The sequence below is a fragment of the Tachypleus tridentatus genome, unplaced genomic scaffold (assembly GCF_004210375.1).
Source record: "Tachypleus tridentatus isolate NWPU-2018 unplaced genomic scaffold, ASM421037v1 Hic_cluster_2, whole genome shotgun sequence".
Taxonomy (NCBI): Eukaryota; Metazoa; Arthropoda; class Merostomata; order Xiphosura; family Limulidae; genus Tachypleus; species Tachypleus tridentatus.
In genome coordinates, this window is record NW_027467782.1 from 28313898 (window position 1) to 28330386 (window position 16489).

The window sequence follows — 16489 nt, forward strand, 5'->3', positions numbered from 1 at the left end:
GAAGCCAGATTTGGAAACTGAACAACACAAATGTAGCATAAACTGTTTCGGGGGTTTTTGGACTTTACTTGAAGAGAAAGCAGTCAGTACATGAAATAATTTTCTAAAAAGTATAAAAGAATTATGTTTAGAGAACTAGTTTAAAATATTTTAAAACAAAATTTTGATTTCATTTGATTATATCACAGGTATGATGTGAGGAAGATGGACTTTGTTTTGAGTGTGCACAGAGCCAGAAAAAGTAACCAACTGAGTGAGTGAGTGAAAAGCAGTTGAGAGAGAGGTGTATCACTCTGCCCATTTTAAGCTCAGTTGAGGGACTCCTCAAATGTTCCTGGGCAGAAAAGGTGAACATGGGAATGAAGCAAAATTGGTGCAAGTCATTATAATTTTATCAAGAACAAGTAGCACATATAAACAATATATATGGAGTTTTACACCAATACAATACAGTTACTGTCTGAAGTTATCAAAAATTTATTCCTTTTGTTCATTAAACTTTCTATGTAAACTTAATTTCACAGTATAAACCTATTGAACTGAGCTGATTGTATGGTATTACACATATTGTTGATAAAGTAGTGAGATACTACAGTATCTTAAAATCTGGAGGTGATGGACAAATTCTGATTACGTGTCTGAAACCAAAACTATTTAATTACCAAATAATCACTTGAGTTTTCTAATGTAGCAAATGATTTGTTATGCAGTGTTACCTAGAACATTGTTTAGGGCAAATTTGTGTTATAAAGATAAAAAGTTTGTTTGTTTTTTTACTTTACAATGGTGTGTTTATACTTTATATTTTATAATGCATGCTTTTGTACCAATTGCAATGTTTATTTATTGATGAAAAATGTATAACTACCTTTCAAGTTGTTTCAGAAATAAAATTATTGCTTAAAATACAAGTTTCAAATAATGCAACATTTTTTTAAAGGGTCTTATTTTTCTTAGGTAGGTCTTGTTCAGTCTTGTGAATGAAAAGGATTTGTACAATTTTAATAATATAATTTACTAATTTTTTAAAATATTAATTTGACCTATCCATACTTTTAGTGTGAATTAATGTTCTTTACTCCCTTAAGGGTGAGAGAAGCAGACAAGAAGAAGTTGGTAGAAACTGCCCTAAAACATATCAGACAGTTAACATCAAACAGTGATTAGTATAATTGTACTTAATTCTTCCCTTTGTTACATATTTTGGTTTCCTATAATTACTGGCTTGATGGAAAGTATCCATTCAGTTTTTTGTGTGTTTTATGAATTAGTAAAATGTGACTGTTCAATGTCAAGAACATTGATATCAATTATTCTGAGAAGTGACTGTACCAGGCTTTCAGTTAACATTAATAAAATATAAAGATTCTTATTATTACCACAGTTTTGTTAAAAATGGATAGTTCTAGCAGCAGAGCTTACCATATTAATGTCTGCCATAAAGGAAATTAGGCCAAGAAGTGCACTTTCTACTTATTTCTAACAAAATATATTGACCAGTTTTTGATTATTTGGCTATATAGTTTTAAAATTTTGTGAGAGACAAAAACGTTTATGACACTAAATTATTAAAATTATTTGACCCATGTGTTGCTTTATTTCTCAGTTTTTGTTTAGCCCATTTATTGTGTTATAGAATAGGGAAAGAGTGTGATTCTGAGGGAAGTTTGATATTATAATTAAATTGTGATTATAACACAAATAATATAAAAAAAGACATTAAAACACGGGTCAGTGTTATAGTTCTCTTCTAATTTTCCATTTTATTTAATAGCTAGCTCATAACTGTTTGGTCTCAAGGTAATATATAGATAGTAGATAATGAACTTGAATCATCTGATAAACTGTTATGTGACACAACTGAATTCCTTGTGTTTTCTGAATATAACTTAATAACTAATTGTAAAATTACATACAGATATTAGAATATAAACAAACCTTGTAGCAGCTATGATAGATCTAAACTGTCTTCTTTATGATTCAACACACTGATATAGTTGTGTTAAGAGAGTCATCTGTATAAACAATATCTGTTAAGATGTGTTTTCAAAACAAACACCAAGGGCTTTTATGAGATTTTTAGAATGGTACTTAATACAGTTTTTCAAGTGTAGTCCCAGTTATTACTGGAATAAACATCTTCATGTGGATACAAAGTAAAATTGCCAACCTGGTATGTGGTGAAGTGAAATGGTAAACAGACAATACAGAAGAGAACAGTTAGTATTATGTACAATAATTTAGGTATAGTTGACTGGTATGCTGTTACATAATAATACATTGTGTTATAATAATCCAAAATGGCTAAATGATTGTTACTGTACCACAACTGCTGCAACCTAATGGCAGACACTAGAAAAACACAGTACTATGACAATGAAAACAAGGGTAATGTGATTGTTACCCTGCTAATATGGTATACTGTAATATAGTGGGAGATGCTAAAAACAAACAAACATTACTACAACCATGAAAAAGTGGCTAAATGATTGTCACTGTGCTGTACCTTGATATTGCAATGAGGTGACTGTTTTGTGGTGCTAAATAATTTGACAAAGTTGTTTACCAAACTAATGGAGAAGAGCATATGATGTTACTACTATAGAATAATTCAATTTGTTTGTAACATATACAAAACAAATATGTCTGTAGTAATATTACACAGTAGTATAATTTGTTTGTCATTGTATAAACAGACTTTTCATCCTCTACTTACATCAGACACTTAGAGCTGGCAGCTGGTTTTTACTCAATATTAAACATATTTACGTGCTGCGTATCTGAAAGCCAGTGTTCAGTTTATTTTGAAATAAATCTCACACATCTCATGATTGTAAGAAATGTTTGGTAGGATAGTATACAAATGGGAAAAGAACTTTTAAAGATTTTTAAAAATGGGAATTATGTTTGACATGTTTCTCTAATAATTTGACACTGAAAGAAGTTAGTTGTGATTAACTTTTATGAAACATTTAAAATTGTGCCTTTTACTTGTCATATAAGTATGCTACTGGTTGAATTGTAATTGACTAATTAGATAAAATAATTATTAGCTATGTTGTACTGTACATTTTAGGCTCATAATGAATGATACATCATCAGGTTATTATGGGGTATAATTTTCAACAGTTTTGTACTTTACATTAAATAAAACCCACTATCTGGTAGATGGTTTGTTACATGAAATACCAATTTTGAAGGTCCCAAACTTGTAGATGTTTACAGCACTAGAACTACTAGTAAACATATGTTAATGAAGAAGAATTTTTGTGACATTACTCCTGTTACTGATTGTAAACAGAAGACTTAGTACTCTGATTTACATATTAATTTATGTTAGTACAAGTATAGTACTATATCATGTTGTTGTTTTAATTCATGGAATACCTATTGTGAATCATATTAGACACTCAAAAGATTCAGACAAATGAAAAGGTACAGAGCAATATAAAATTCTAACAAAAGATAGCCATGTTTAGATAGTGAGTAAAAAATTTTCATGTTTTGTTTTTCTAATTTGTTGGGAAAAAATGTCAGAGTGGCCCTTTAACTAATATAAAATAATTTGTTAATGATAGTGCAAGTTCCCTTACACAGGCCTTCAACAGTAACAGAGATTAGTGATAAGGGTTAACATTTTCTGTGACCATCAGTTGTCTTAAGGGTTCAAAATATTTGTAAGCTAATAACCATCATGAAGGGTGGAAACTTCTGTAAGGTATCAGCCTCTGTGTTTCTTAAATGTTTTCACAAACACTCTTAGTTGTTTACAATCCATTTTGTCAGGTTGGACTTCAATGGTCACATCATGATTCAAACTGCTTACTCTTGAATGTTCAACATTTAGTTGTTTCTTGTCCCAGCCTTTTGTATTACTTTGTTTTGACCATAGGCAATTTTTTTTTTCAGAATAGTATGTTACTGTGGACATGAATAATTAGTGTAAATATGTGTATATTGCTTTGATGTTTTGAACTATGAAGTGCTTCTTTATGTTTAGTTTTACACTTCTGGAAACAGCTAAAACTATTTAACTCAATTGGGACTTTAACACTGGTTAAAAGGTTATAAAATTTGATAATATTGTCATGCTTTTGCTTTTGTGTAAATAATAAAAATTTATCAGAGAAACTAACTTTAAAATATAATATTTATCAGGAGATTTCAAATAAAACAAGTCAGAACTATTTGTGTGTGTGTGTGTGTTGGGAAAATATTTTATTAATCATAATAAACTTATAACTGCTGCAAAGAAACTGTATAAAATAATTATTTTTCTGGTTGTGTTAGATGTTGATATTTTTCAGTTTGAAGAAATCAAGTATTGTGGAATGTTTTTTTGTTTAGTAACTGAGAAAGATATTTATATGCATTGTACGTTGTATGTTTTTTTGTTTGTGGGGTACATTTGTTTTTCCACGGAATAGTTCATTGTAACTATCTGTCCATACCTGCTGAGTTTTTGGAAGATAGTTTTCAAGTTCGTTTTGTGTGCAAACCAAATAATTTCCATAAAATCAGTTTATAAATCTTTGGTAAATTTATCCTATTTAATAATACCATTTTTTTGCTTGAGTTGTATGTAGAGCAATATTTATATGTTTATGTACACAGTATATTTATTATTTGTTTTGGTTTCTGAAAATATTGGATGGATGAATGGATAGAATACATTAAAAGTTAATTGTACACTTAGTGTTGTTTTGTTAGCTGATGTTTATTTTTAATGTTTTAAAAGTAATTTGTTTGTATTTACGAGTACTATATTATATGAAACTATATTGTTTTATCCAATAACAAAGAAGCATACTTCAATGAGATGTTGGTTGTTGTTTTTTGAAGTTAAGAAATAATAATACAGTTGTTAACAGAATGACTAGTACATAGTTTCCAAAAAATGTTTTGTAGATTGTTTTTATTATAGGCTGTGTGTGACTTACAGATATTGCTGTATAGTCACAGTTCTTTGTAGTAACATTTACTATGCAACTCTAGATACATATACTTCTCCCTCAAGTACTTTTGTCAGACATCATTTCATTTGTAGGTCATATAAAACGTGAATATAATCTACAGCCTTTATTACTGTTTGTTTTTAACAACTAAAATAAGAAGACAATTTTTATGATACACTATCAAGATGTTCCTCTCATTTAATACTTCTGCTTATAATGACGTAAAATTATTTTTATGGAAGTAAACATCACAACTTTATTCAACATACATTATTATTGTGGCATTATATTTTGATTTTATTTCATAACATTCAGTTTGAGATGTTTTAAGGATAGTTTGGTACAGCTGTAGCAATGTATCCTTGTCTGATAAATTTTTAGTGTTTCTCTTTCTTTTGTTCATGCAATCATATGTCCTAATGTGTTATTGAATACAGTGATTGTGAAGGAAAAAGAAAATTTATTGAATTTTTAACATGATACAGGATATTTGAATATTTTGAGTTTGCTTGAATCATTTCATAATGTTCATTATGAAGAATGAGGATTTAACAATGTGGATTAAACAGAAGTTTATTTATACATTGCTATTTATCTTTAGTTAAGACATTTTTACATTTTTGTGTTAGAGATTCCATCTTTTGATTTCCTATCCTATGTTATAATCCTTGTACAAATTTTACAACCCTAATCATTCCCATTTGATGATCATGTCTGTATGTATATCTTCCCCCTTAAATAGCTGATTGGCAAATTGCAAGATTTTGCCCCAGCTGTTATTATCTTTGAAGAAAGTTCACTGAATAAAGTAAATTAACATTTTTCCAGGGATATTTTTAGCATGATACAGCCATGTTCTCAAAGCTCTCTTTGCCTTCAATTGTAAATTCAAGAAGGTTTACTGTTAATAATAGGGATAACACAAGATGAGTCTGTAAAGATATTATATATAATTTTTTTTACTTCTAATAAAAAAATTTCCTTACAAGAAAACGAGGACAGTTTCACACTATTAACTCATCACCTCTTTTGTGTGCCTTTTTTCAAGGAGCTTCCATTAATAAAAAATTAACTTCTCATCCTGAACCTGTAGTGCTGTCATCTAGTGTCATTCTATTCACATTTCTAATATTTTCATTGAGTTTTCTCTTTATTAGAAATTGCTACTTTACTATATTTAACATACATATTGTTTGGAAATATTTTGTAAACTTTAAAAATTTTATGAAATTATTATAAATAATAATTTTTAAAAGCTTATTTATATTATTTACATGTGAAAAACAACGAACATTAACTTTTTTTTTGTTTGTTTGTTTTGGAATTTCGCACAAAGCTACTCGAGGGCTGTCTGTGCTAGCCGTCCCTAATTTAGCAGTGTAAGACTAGAAGGAAGGCAGCTAGTCATCACCACCCTCCGCCAACTCTTGGGCTTCTTTTTACCAACAAATTGTGAGATTAATCGTAACATTATAACTCCCCCATGGCTGAAAGGGCAAGCATGTTTGGTGTGACAGGGATTCAAAACCGCGACCCTCAGATTTCGAGTCAAACTCCTCAACCACCTGGCCATGCCAGTCATGAAGTTAGAGTGAGACTTAAGAGAATTTAAATTAGTTTGGTTCAGAATATCAGTGGGAATGATACAATATTAAAAATAATTATAAATAAATGAATAACATATATTGCCTACAATATTTACAGGGCCATTTTTCTATTGTTTTATAATTTTAATTTTGTCAGTTGAGTACTTGTAATTAAACCATGAATTATGATGTTCTTGCACAATGTTTGAGGTCCAACAAATAGCTTAATATTTAGTACTAAATATTTCTACTCACAGAATAATAATGTTTGATACTTAGAAGTTTTTACAATGTTAATAAAATGTTTATTTTCTTTCTTACTTATAATATTGTTTGTGGGGTTTATGCAATTTTTAAAGGCATTCTCTGTTGATGTTAATCAGTTTAATATTTTTGAATTATTCTGCATGAAACTTAATTATTGTATCAGTTGGAAGATGAGTATGGTGAAAAGTATACATCATTTGATTAGAATAACCATAATAATTTATTTTAAGTTTATTTTGGGACATTTAATATTTATATGTATCAAAAGCTAGTTTGTATACTTCTAGGGGAACTGTATAGGCCTAAATGGAGAAACTTTGATAGTTATGCAAGTTATACCTTTTTTTTACATTAATGATACATTTGTAAAGGCAGAAATGGAATATCAGTCATCATAGTATTCACATGTGTGTGTTAGTTTGTTATAACTCAAAAAAGAATTAAATAAAAAAAATGCTGCATTGACTGAAAATATCCCAGGGTACAAGCTACAGTGTGGGATCATAATATGTACCCTAGGGTTTTGAGATGACTTAAGAAATAGGAACCACACTGCAGTGGGGATACACTGTCTATCAGTCTTAACCTCCATTCACCAGTCTCATATAAGAAATAGAGTAGCAACACATACAGAATTAGAAATAGAAGTTAGGACATTGAGACGTGGGTGCTCAAGCCACAACTTCCTACATGTGAAAATGATGTGGGACATCTTTTTTACACATAAAAACTACACACATGATTTATAAAATACAATGCAACAACTGTCATGACTTCTACATTGGGGAAAGAAGCATAAAAATGGAAACTAGATTCAAAGAACACAAAAAACTATCTTTGCATGTTTTTCAATACGACAAATGTAATAAACACATTATCATAGGAGACTCCCAGATGCTAAGTAGGAAAACAAATGCAAAATACATATTAACACTAATACATATTAACAATTGTGATAAAAATACTGACAGAAACAGGTTACAACTTCATGTTGCATAACAAAAGTGATTAGTGTAAAATGTTTTATAAATTCCAAAAAAATGAAAATCAAACAAATTCAAGTATTTGGAAAGACTTGAGACCTACTAGAACGATAGCTCTGATGATAAAATGATGCTTTTGAGAAAGTCTTTAAAAGATTTAATGAATGAACATGAATTTGGAAAATGTTTTTCACTGATAAGATCAACAGTAGAGTTGTTTTATGGAGGATTAGACACTTGTTCTGCAAATATTAAGGTTAATTTGTGACACCTTTACCATTTTTCTTATAAGAGCAAAGAAAATTAGCTTATTAAAATATGTTCTGTGATTAAAAAATTTAAGAATGGGTTTTATGGTGAATCAGATCATCTCAGTGCATGCATCGTAAGTATGGTCTTTCACTGTCTTTTCATCCTTACTTTTAGACATGGAATTGGTCTCTGTTGGTACTAAGTTTTGTAGTCAGTGAACAAATTTTCAACATCTTGTACATATGTGAACAACTATTTCTGTCCTTATCATGAAGTTAGAAACAATTAAGGAATGTTATGAAGAAAAAAGTATTTAAATGTGATTGTTTGGAAAGTTTTGAAACATTCTGTTGTGTATTGGGGGGGGAAGGGAGTTTCTTCTGGAAGTGGAATTTTATGTTTAAGAATTAAGAGGATTTCTTAAACTTTCAGTAGGTATGGATAAGCCTACGCTACATCATACGTATGAAAAAATTGCATTATAAAGGTACTTGTCTCAGTTTATGATGACAGTATTGTTTGTTTATTTAACATAACCTTCCAGTGTACACAAATAATTTGTGGTCTACGCAGAAATGACTTGAAGTTTCCCTCTTCATGTTATTGTAGCATGTATTGTGGTACCAATTGCATGCTAAACAACTGAGAGAACTGTTTAGAACTAGAAAATTTAATTGGTTACCTTCAGGAAGTATTTACATTGATTAGTTTTGTGCAGTTTAATCAAAACTATGACTTAATCAATTGTCACAATAATAATAAACTAATTGCAAATAGAGATAACAATTTTCTCTATTTTTGGTAATTTTATTTATCCAAGTAATAAAAATGTTACTTTGTTTGCTTCTGAGCACAAAACTTCATACCTGACAAATTAAATCATGAACATCAGCAGAGATGCCAACCATTATGATTTGAACGTAATCATTACGATGTTGGTGCATACATTACAACTACATGCTCATATAGACAAATATTACAACTTGTTGCAACTCCCAAATTATTATATATTATTTTGGCCAATACAATAAAGTGATAAATTGTTCCCCAGGACTTGAAAGGGGTGAAAAGAAAATTTCTAGTAAAATACAAATAAATTTTGATAATAAATAAAAGACAGTCCAAATGGCTACTTGCAATAATCATGTTTGTGCTTGAAATAATAAAAAATATTTGTATCTCTAACATCTACCAATAGTTTAAGTACAGTGCTTCTCCTACTGGGTACGTGGGGGAATCCATAGTTATGTCATCAGTACTTGTCAGCCAATCAGCGCTCGTGTAGATGGGTATTTATCATTTTCTAAGCAGCATAGAAACACCAATGCGATCATTCACAAGTTGGAAAAAAAAGAGGCCTCGTTTACCAGATTATCTTGTTTCTGGCAAATCTAAAAGGACTGAAACTGTGGAAGGGTTCTGTCTACAATCACTACGCTCAGTCATTTGAAATAGTTGGCATCTCTGTATCAGATAGTATAAAACTTTTAATTATAAATATGCTTTAATGTCTAGTTTATTAACATTCATGGATAATAAAGTTCATTAATCTTTTTAATGCCATTTAAGTTTTTTTAATATATACATTACACATTTTTAATGTGGCTCCCTTTTGAAAATCACAGTATATGTAATTTGATTTGAAATTAGAAACTGGCTGTAAAATTAAAATCACTTGAAACCATGACTGGAAAGGCCAACTTCAGGTGCCTAATGCTGCTGTTTGAACTACACATTAGTTATCCTGTCTATAATTTTGCTACACTTCTTTTAAAACATTTTTGTTACTTTCCTTTTTGAAAATGGCCATAACATCAAATAATTTGGAACCAGGATTAGAAAGGCCAACTTCAGGTGACTTATGGTGGTTTTTGTACTTACCTCTTTGTCCTCCTGGTGAGTTACGATAATTACAGTTACACTACAGAAAGTCCTTTACAACTTGAATTACTGTAGTTTTTCTCTTAATGTTGTAGACTTGATGTAAACTTTGGTTTTATGCTATTTATGTGTTGTTTTTAAACATTATTTTGTTTTACCTTAATTTCCTTTTATGAATTTTACTAAATTTACTTTTTTTTACTGGATGTTTTACATAGATAGCCTAACTGCTTTGTGCTATAAAACTTTAAATCAACCAACCTCTCAGAAACACTTACAAAACTCCCTTGCTACTTCTGATAGATTGTCCTTATCAACAAACATATTACCACTGTGGATATTTTCTTGTGTGATATGTTCTTTGTTACGATACCTTCAAAAGTATACAAATGTCTAGATTTTCTCTTAAAAGCACCTTGCATCATGGAATCGTGCTTAGATGTTAGCTTCAAAACTGGTACTTGCACTATAAGTATCAACAGCATTTTGCTACCGAGTGATTATCTTGTGCTGCTACTAATCTTATTTGTCTTTTTTCAGTTGCTTGTTTCTTGTGTATCTGTTGCCATGAAACTTCCTGGTTTCTGATTTGTGAGGACCATGCTTCATGTCCAAATTAAAATATTCAGGAATTACAAGGGTAATAAACATTTTTGTTAGACTACATGAATAAGTAAAAGTATTTTCTTTGTTTAACACATAGAGTTTAACATTTTTGATTGACTCATCAATAAAAGGTTATTGATACAGTCCATTGAAAGGAAGTAGTAATAAGAAAATCTACATATTGATAATAAGGAGGAATTACAGACAAACTGGGTAAAATTATTAACAAAAAAGGATAAAAACAATTGTGGATCACACTGCCATGAAAATGGAATGTAAATAGGGCATTTAAATAGAAAATCTTTTAGCTTTTATACTTTTTTAGTGTTTACTGTGGTTCTCAGAGTTTTTGATAAGACACTGAAAATATAGGGGCTAAGGATTCAAAATATGGAAAAGATTATTTGTAATATTTTTTGATATTTTAAGGGAACATGCTGTCATAAAATTAATAACAGGGAATTCTAGGTGTGATTGATCTGTTCATTTACTGATTTAGCCCTGAGGTGCCTTTCAAGATGAAAATTTCAGTTAGAGTTATTCTGGTAGAAATTATTTTTACAATACTTTCATTCTGAACTGTAGTTGATCATTAGAAAGCACCAAAATATTTAGAGTTGTATCACTTCACTTACATTTCTTATACAACCACAAAAAGCAAATATTTGGCTGTGAATATAGACAGTTTTTCTAAAAGTTCTTTAAACACATTTTAAGGGTGTTGAGTGTTGATATAATTACTAGAACCTTCTTTATTATAAAAACTTTTGTTCTTGAGAATGATTGCATGAGAGATTGAAATGTTGCACTTGTTTTTAAAATATTCCTTCTTACTATAAAAGGTGTAACTTCCAATAATCTTACAGCAGTGTTGGTATTATGAGTATTTATCACATTTTCAAACAATTTTCCCTTTTTATGTACTTGTTAAGAGCAGAATGACTTTATAACACCCCTATGTCAAAAGTTTGAATGAGTTATTCATGTTTTTGCACTTGTTAACAGAGTTTTTAGAATTCTTGCACTATCACCAGCAGCACAGTGTGTGGACTTTTAATCCCAGAAAATTGGTTCTGTGTTCTGATACACATGGTGGGTAAGCAAAGATAGCCTATTGTGTATATTTGTGCTTAATTACAAACACATAAATACTTAGAACTCAACAAAACATTTTGTTTCTGAACAGAATTTAAAAAAATTATACAACAGACATAATTGAAACACAAATTAAATTTTTATTTTCTTATTCATAATTGTATGCAGTGGACAGACATCTATATTCACAAATAATATTATCCTACTAGTAAAATGTGTAAAAAATTGAAATATATAGAGTTGACATTTCAAGTCATTGTCTTAAACTGATGACATTTGAATTCATGTTTGGAAAATTCCTTGTAAACAAATTTTTCAATATTTGTGTACAGTAAGAGATATGATATCAGCTTGGTGAATAAGTATGACTTTTATAGAGATTTCTAAAGCTAACTGTGATAGAAAATTGGCTCAGCTGAGTGCAAACCTAACTGACAGCTGTCTGTTGTTTTCAAGTTATGTTATTATAAGGTTGATAGTGTTGTTACATTTATTAAACAACAACAAAATAAAAATCAAACTTCTTTAAAGCCTCTGTTTGTATGTAATTTTCCTCTAAGTATTGTATAAGAAAGATTTAATACCAAACTTAAAATACTGAGTAACGATGTGTGCTTGTGAACAAATTCTATGTTATGTCTTTTTGTGTAAGTATTAAAATTGATGTGTGGGTTAAAGATAAAAAAGTAGTTATATTTTAGTGTCTTTATTTTTCTTTCAGGTGAATAAAAAGTATTACATTTGTTCAGAAAGTGAGATAGAAAAATAACACTTTCATTTAATATATATTAATTAGAGCATAACCTACTATTTTGTAACTTTGATCTTCATCTACATATTCAGAGTAAATCAATGGATCATTGTGATATAATTTTTGAGCAACAAAATCTTTGAAAATGCAGAATAACTTTTATAAACAAGTACTTGTGTTGAGCTGTACCTCATGTTTAAATGTTCTAATGCTGTGTTTTTATCACCCAGATAAATCATGATTCTAGCCTATCTAAAAGTTTACATTGGATAATACACTCCTTTCTTACATGTGGTAAAGCAGAATTTTGTATTATATCAGTGGTGTTGTCCCATGACTATCTGCACAAACAGAAACAAGCTTCAACAAGCTGGGCATTGTCTATGTGAATTGAACCATCTGCCAAGATTCTGTGATTTTGAATGTATGTGAGGACACACTTGTAAGTGGAAAGTAAGTTAATTTCTATAGTATTTAGTATCTGCTTAGTTTCATGTAACTTTAATAAGTTTAAACATTTCAAGTAACTTGTCATTCAGTTTGTTGAAAATATTTTGGTACCATTCAGCAATTTAACCAGCATTTATTTATTAGCATGTTAAGGTAATTAAAAAGCAACACTAACCAAAGTGAATAGTGATATTTATATATATATATATAAATAGACCAAAATTTCCATGTTAGTCACATACCACACTCTGACTTATTTATTGAGTCTTGGAATTTAAGATGTATTTATTAATAATTAAGTAATTTGCTTAAATTTAAATTATCTAAGTTTTGAATAAGGCTTAATAGGAACTGAGAATGTCTTTCTATATGTATATTTTAATTTACAATACATTTTCATACTCCTATCATTTTATAATAAGTGAATATTGTTTTGACTTTTTTCATCTTCAGTTTAACATGTGTAAAGAATAGATGTAGATGACTTAATACAGAGAAAAGTGATGGAATGTGGAAATAAACATAATACATTGAATAGTTATATCTTTGATTCTCTGTAAGTACTGACCTCCACTAGTGCAAACAATAACTAATTTCATAAACCAATCACACTGATATAAAAATAAGTCTTGGTGGTACCTTGCCTTTGTTTTTTTAAATTTTAACATTGTGCCCTCTTGTCATAATGGGGTATAAACATTGTTTAATGAAATTTAGTCAACTTATTCTAACTTTGGTAGTGAGGAAAGCTGAAGAATACTAGTAAATAAAAGGCTGTTACTGATGGAATTTTGGCAAGCAATAGTTTTAACTTTGTTGTATACATTGATCAAAGTGAAAGAAACTTAAAATTTAAAATGAATAAACATAAGTAAAGTGTTGAGAAAAAAAGGTAAAATTCCAACATTACGTGAACATGCATATCGTATCAGTCTTATCATTTATTGGAAAAGAACTGTTATTTTGGATCAATTGAATGAAATAACAGCTGGAAATATCGGATAATTTACGAAAGAAATGAAAGTGAAAGTAATTATAAATAAAGATAAAGGTTTGGCAAGTCAACCAGTATATGAATGACATGTTTTCTGAAAGTTCAGTGTATTAACTAAGTACTCGCATGATCAGTGGCTTTTTACATATTTATGGTTTCCATGTAGAGTACCTGGTTTGAGACTATTTAAACTTTCCAAACAACATTGATCACTTGAGTGCCTCAATTAAACTGTACGCTTGTTAATTATGGAGTACCTGAGGGTCAGTGCTTGGGCTTTTGTTCTTTCATACTTACATTGATCATATTGCTTGAGGCATGTCATGAGAGTTTACTGAGTTATATTCAAAATTTAATAAAGTTACTTTTATTATCATGGTAAGTAAACTTGGCAACAAAACTTAGCTTGTAAAATAAATTTGGAAATTATAGTTTTAATTTCCTAGTTTTTTAGACAACATTTAAAAATGTCTTCAATTTTCCATTGTTTCAGAATTGTGATATTTGCATTTTAAGTATTTTCTCTTCTCTTATTCATTGACCACTTCTTGAAGAACTACAAAATTTGACATAAGTCGCTCATTATAATATTGTTATTACTCAGACAAAGTATAATTTTTTTATAGCCTTCAATCTTATTTGGTTACAGAGCTATAAACTAGAAAATCAAGTCCCTTTAGCCACACCCACAATTAAGTTTTCTCTTTCACAAGTTTCCAATATTTAGTTCTCTTTGATATTTAAAATTATATTACTTTTAACCAACAGAAATCCAAATATTATATTACATAATTTTCTGTTCAGGAGTTTGTTTATTTTGCTTCCAGTGCAAATTTTATTCCCACAAGAAACGCATTGGCAAGTTTAGCTAAATTTTTATTGGGTCTTACTGAATGGTAAGAAAGCCAGAAAATTTTGTTAGTCCTAGGACAATATGTGCTTTAAGCATGTTATTTTGTATTGTTTGTTGCATTTTTGATTAACTAAAAATCATTTAGTGCAGTAATACCATTATAATAATAGTTTTAATTAAGAGTTGATAAAAAAAAGATCCAGGTAAGTACTATATTTTCAGTTTTTCATGTGTATTATTTATTATTATAAAGGTAAATAAAATATAAGTTTTAGATTAGGTTAAATAAATAAAAAAACAAAACGTTTTCCTGTGATATGCTCATTAGTAACCAATGCATAACATAATTTCTTCAGGTAACCTAAGCTACATGTTTACAAAGTGGTTCACAACTTGTGTAGTGATATCATCAGTTAGACACAGTTCAAAAAGCAATAAAATTTAAGCATAAATATGCATATATTGTTAAGGGCTTAAAGCTGTTTGAGATAGCCAAATGTGTCGTGAAGTTACTAGATTGTACTGGTGAAAAAATAAAATAATGAGTTTTCATGCTTCAGACTCCAAGCCCAGTATCAACATCAATGATTAGTATAATATAACAAACTACTGGATATGATTTTTACATTCTACTGTGCTCTACTACATATTAAATATTAAAAATGTTTTACACAGAATACAGTAAAATAAATGGTAAAACAAATAAAAGAAGCACATAATTTCTTTGTACACGTTTTCTATTGAGTGGAGAAAATAAAATCTGAGGTCAATATAATACTGGGACACAGTAGACATGGGGATGGATCATGTTAAATACCATTTACAATGGTGGTCCAAAGAGCCAATACAATTTTTATAGCAATGTCTCCCTGTGATTAATCAAAGCAAGTAAATTACAGACAACTGCCTCCATGCTAAAACATAAGAATTAACAATATTTTCTGAAGATGCCCACCATAAATTACACTAAAAATTATTCATCCTTTTGTAAATTTTTCAACTGTCAGAAGTCATGCCTCCTGTACGTGAAATAATACAAAACAGTCACCCTACATTTAGTAAAATTATACATTTTTTTAAACCATAAATATCAGTGCTAGTCTTGAAATAAATATAAAACTATAATTGTGTTAACAGGTAAAGTCAGATTACCTAATGTAAACAGGTTCATTTTCACTACAAATTATAGAATTAACAGAAATACAGGCTTTTAGTTTGCTAAGATCTACTGTTTTAAAGTTTATCATATTACTTTTGTTATTTTAATGTTTAGTCATGAATTATATGCATACACAAACATGTTCTTGCCCTGGGGAAATATTATAATTTAGGGAAACAAAAGTTTTACTCAATAAGATAACTCTGTTAACAATTTCCTCAGAATTAGTTTTCAACTGATGTCTTACTTGTACAAAACGTTTCTTTCCATATTTAACTTAAAAACAAACTCACTTTATTATTATTATTATTTTATCCATTTACCTGAAACAAGACAGCTGTCACCTGGTGTACATTAATAAATACAAGAGATTCTTATTCAGTCTTTTTTAATTTTGAAATCAATGTATCTTAAATATTCAGTGACATGGTAATTCTGATTATAGCTGTAGGCAAATAAAAAAATCTGAAAAATAATAAAGCTCAACTGAAATTCACGAGAAAAAACAAACTTTAAACAACAAAAGTAGACACCTTAAGTCATGATACAACCACTCCTCCTATACAAACTTTAAACAACAAAAGTAGACACCTTAAGTCATGATACAACCACTCCTCCTATACAAACTTTAAACAACAAAAGTAGACACCTTAAGTC

General features: G+C 29.3%; 3 long non-coding RNA genes across 6 annotated transcripts in view; 2 read left to right on the forward strand and 1 right to left on the reverse strand.

Annotated features, from left to right (window-relative positions):
* The window catches only part of LOC143243024 (uncharacterized), an 89125-nt gene that overhangs the window by 40500 nt on the left and 32136 nt on the right, over nt 1–16489 (reverse strand). The window lies entirely within an intron of this gene.
* The window catches only part of LOC143243017 (uncharacterized), a 40004-nt gene that overhangs the window by 10029 nt on the left and 13486 nt on the right, over nt 1–16489 (forward strand). The window lies entirely within an intron of this gene.
* LOC143243019 (uncharacterized) overlaps nt 11–16489 on the forward strand; it is a 36840-nt gene continuing 20361 nt past the window's right edge. Inside the window, exons 1-5 of the long non-coding RNA XR_013023728.1 lie at nt 11–347; nt 1089–1174; nt 10465–10564; nt 11536–11622; nt 12698–12829. This is a non-coding gene — a long non-coding RNA (uncharacterized LOC143243019). The remainder of the gene's footprint in view (nt 348–1088; nt 1175–10464; nt 10565–11535; nt 11623–12697; nt 12830–16489) is intronic.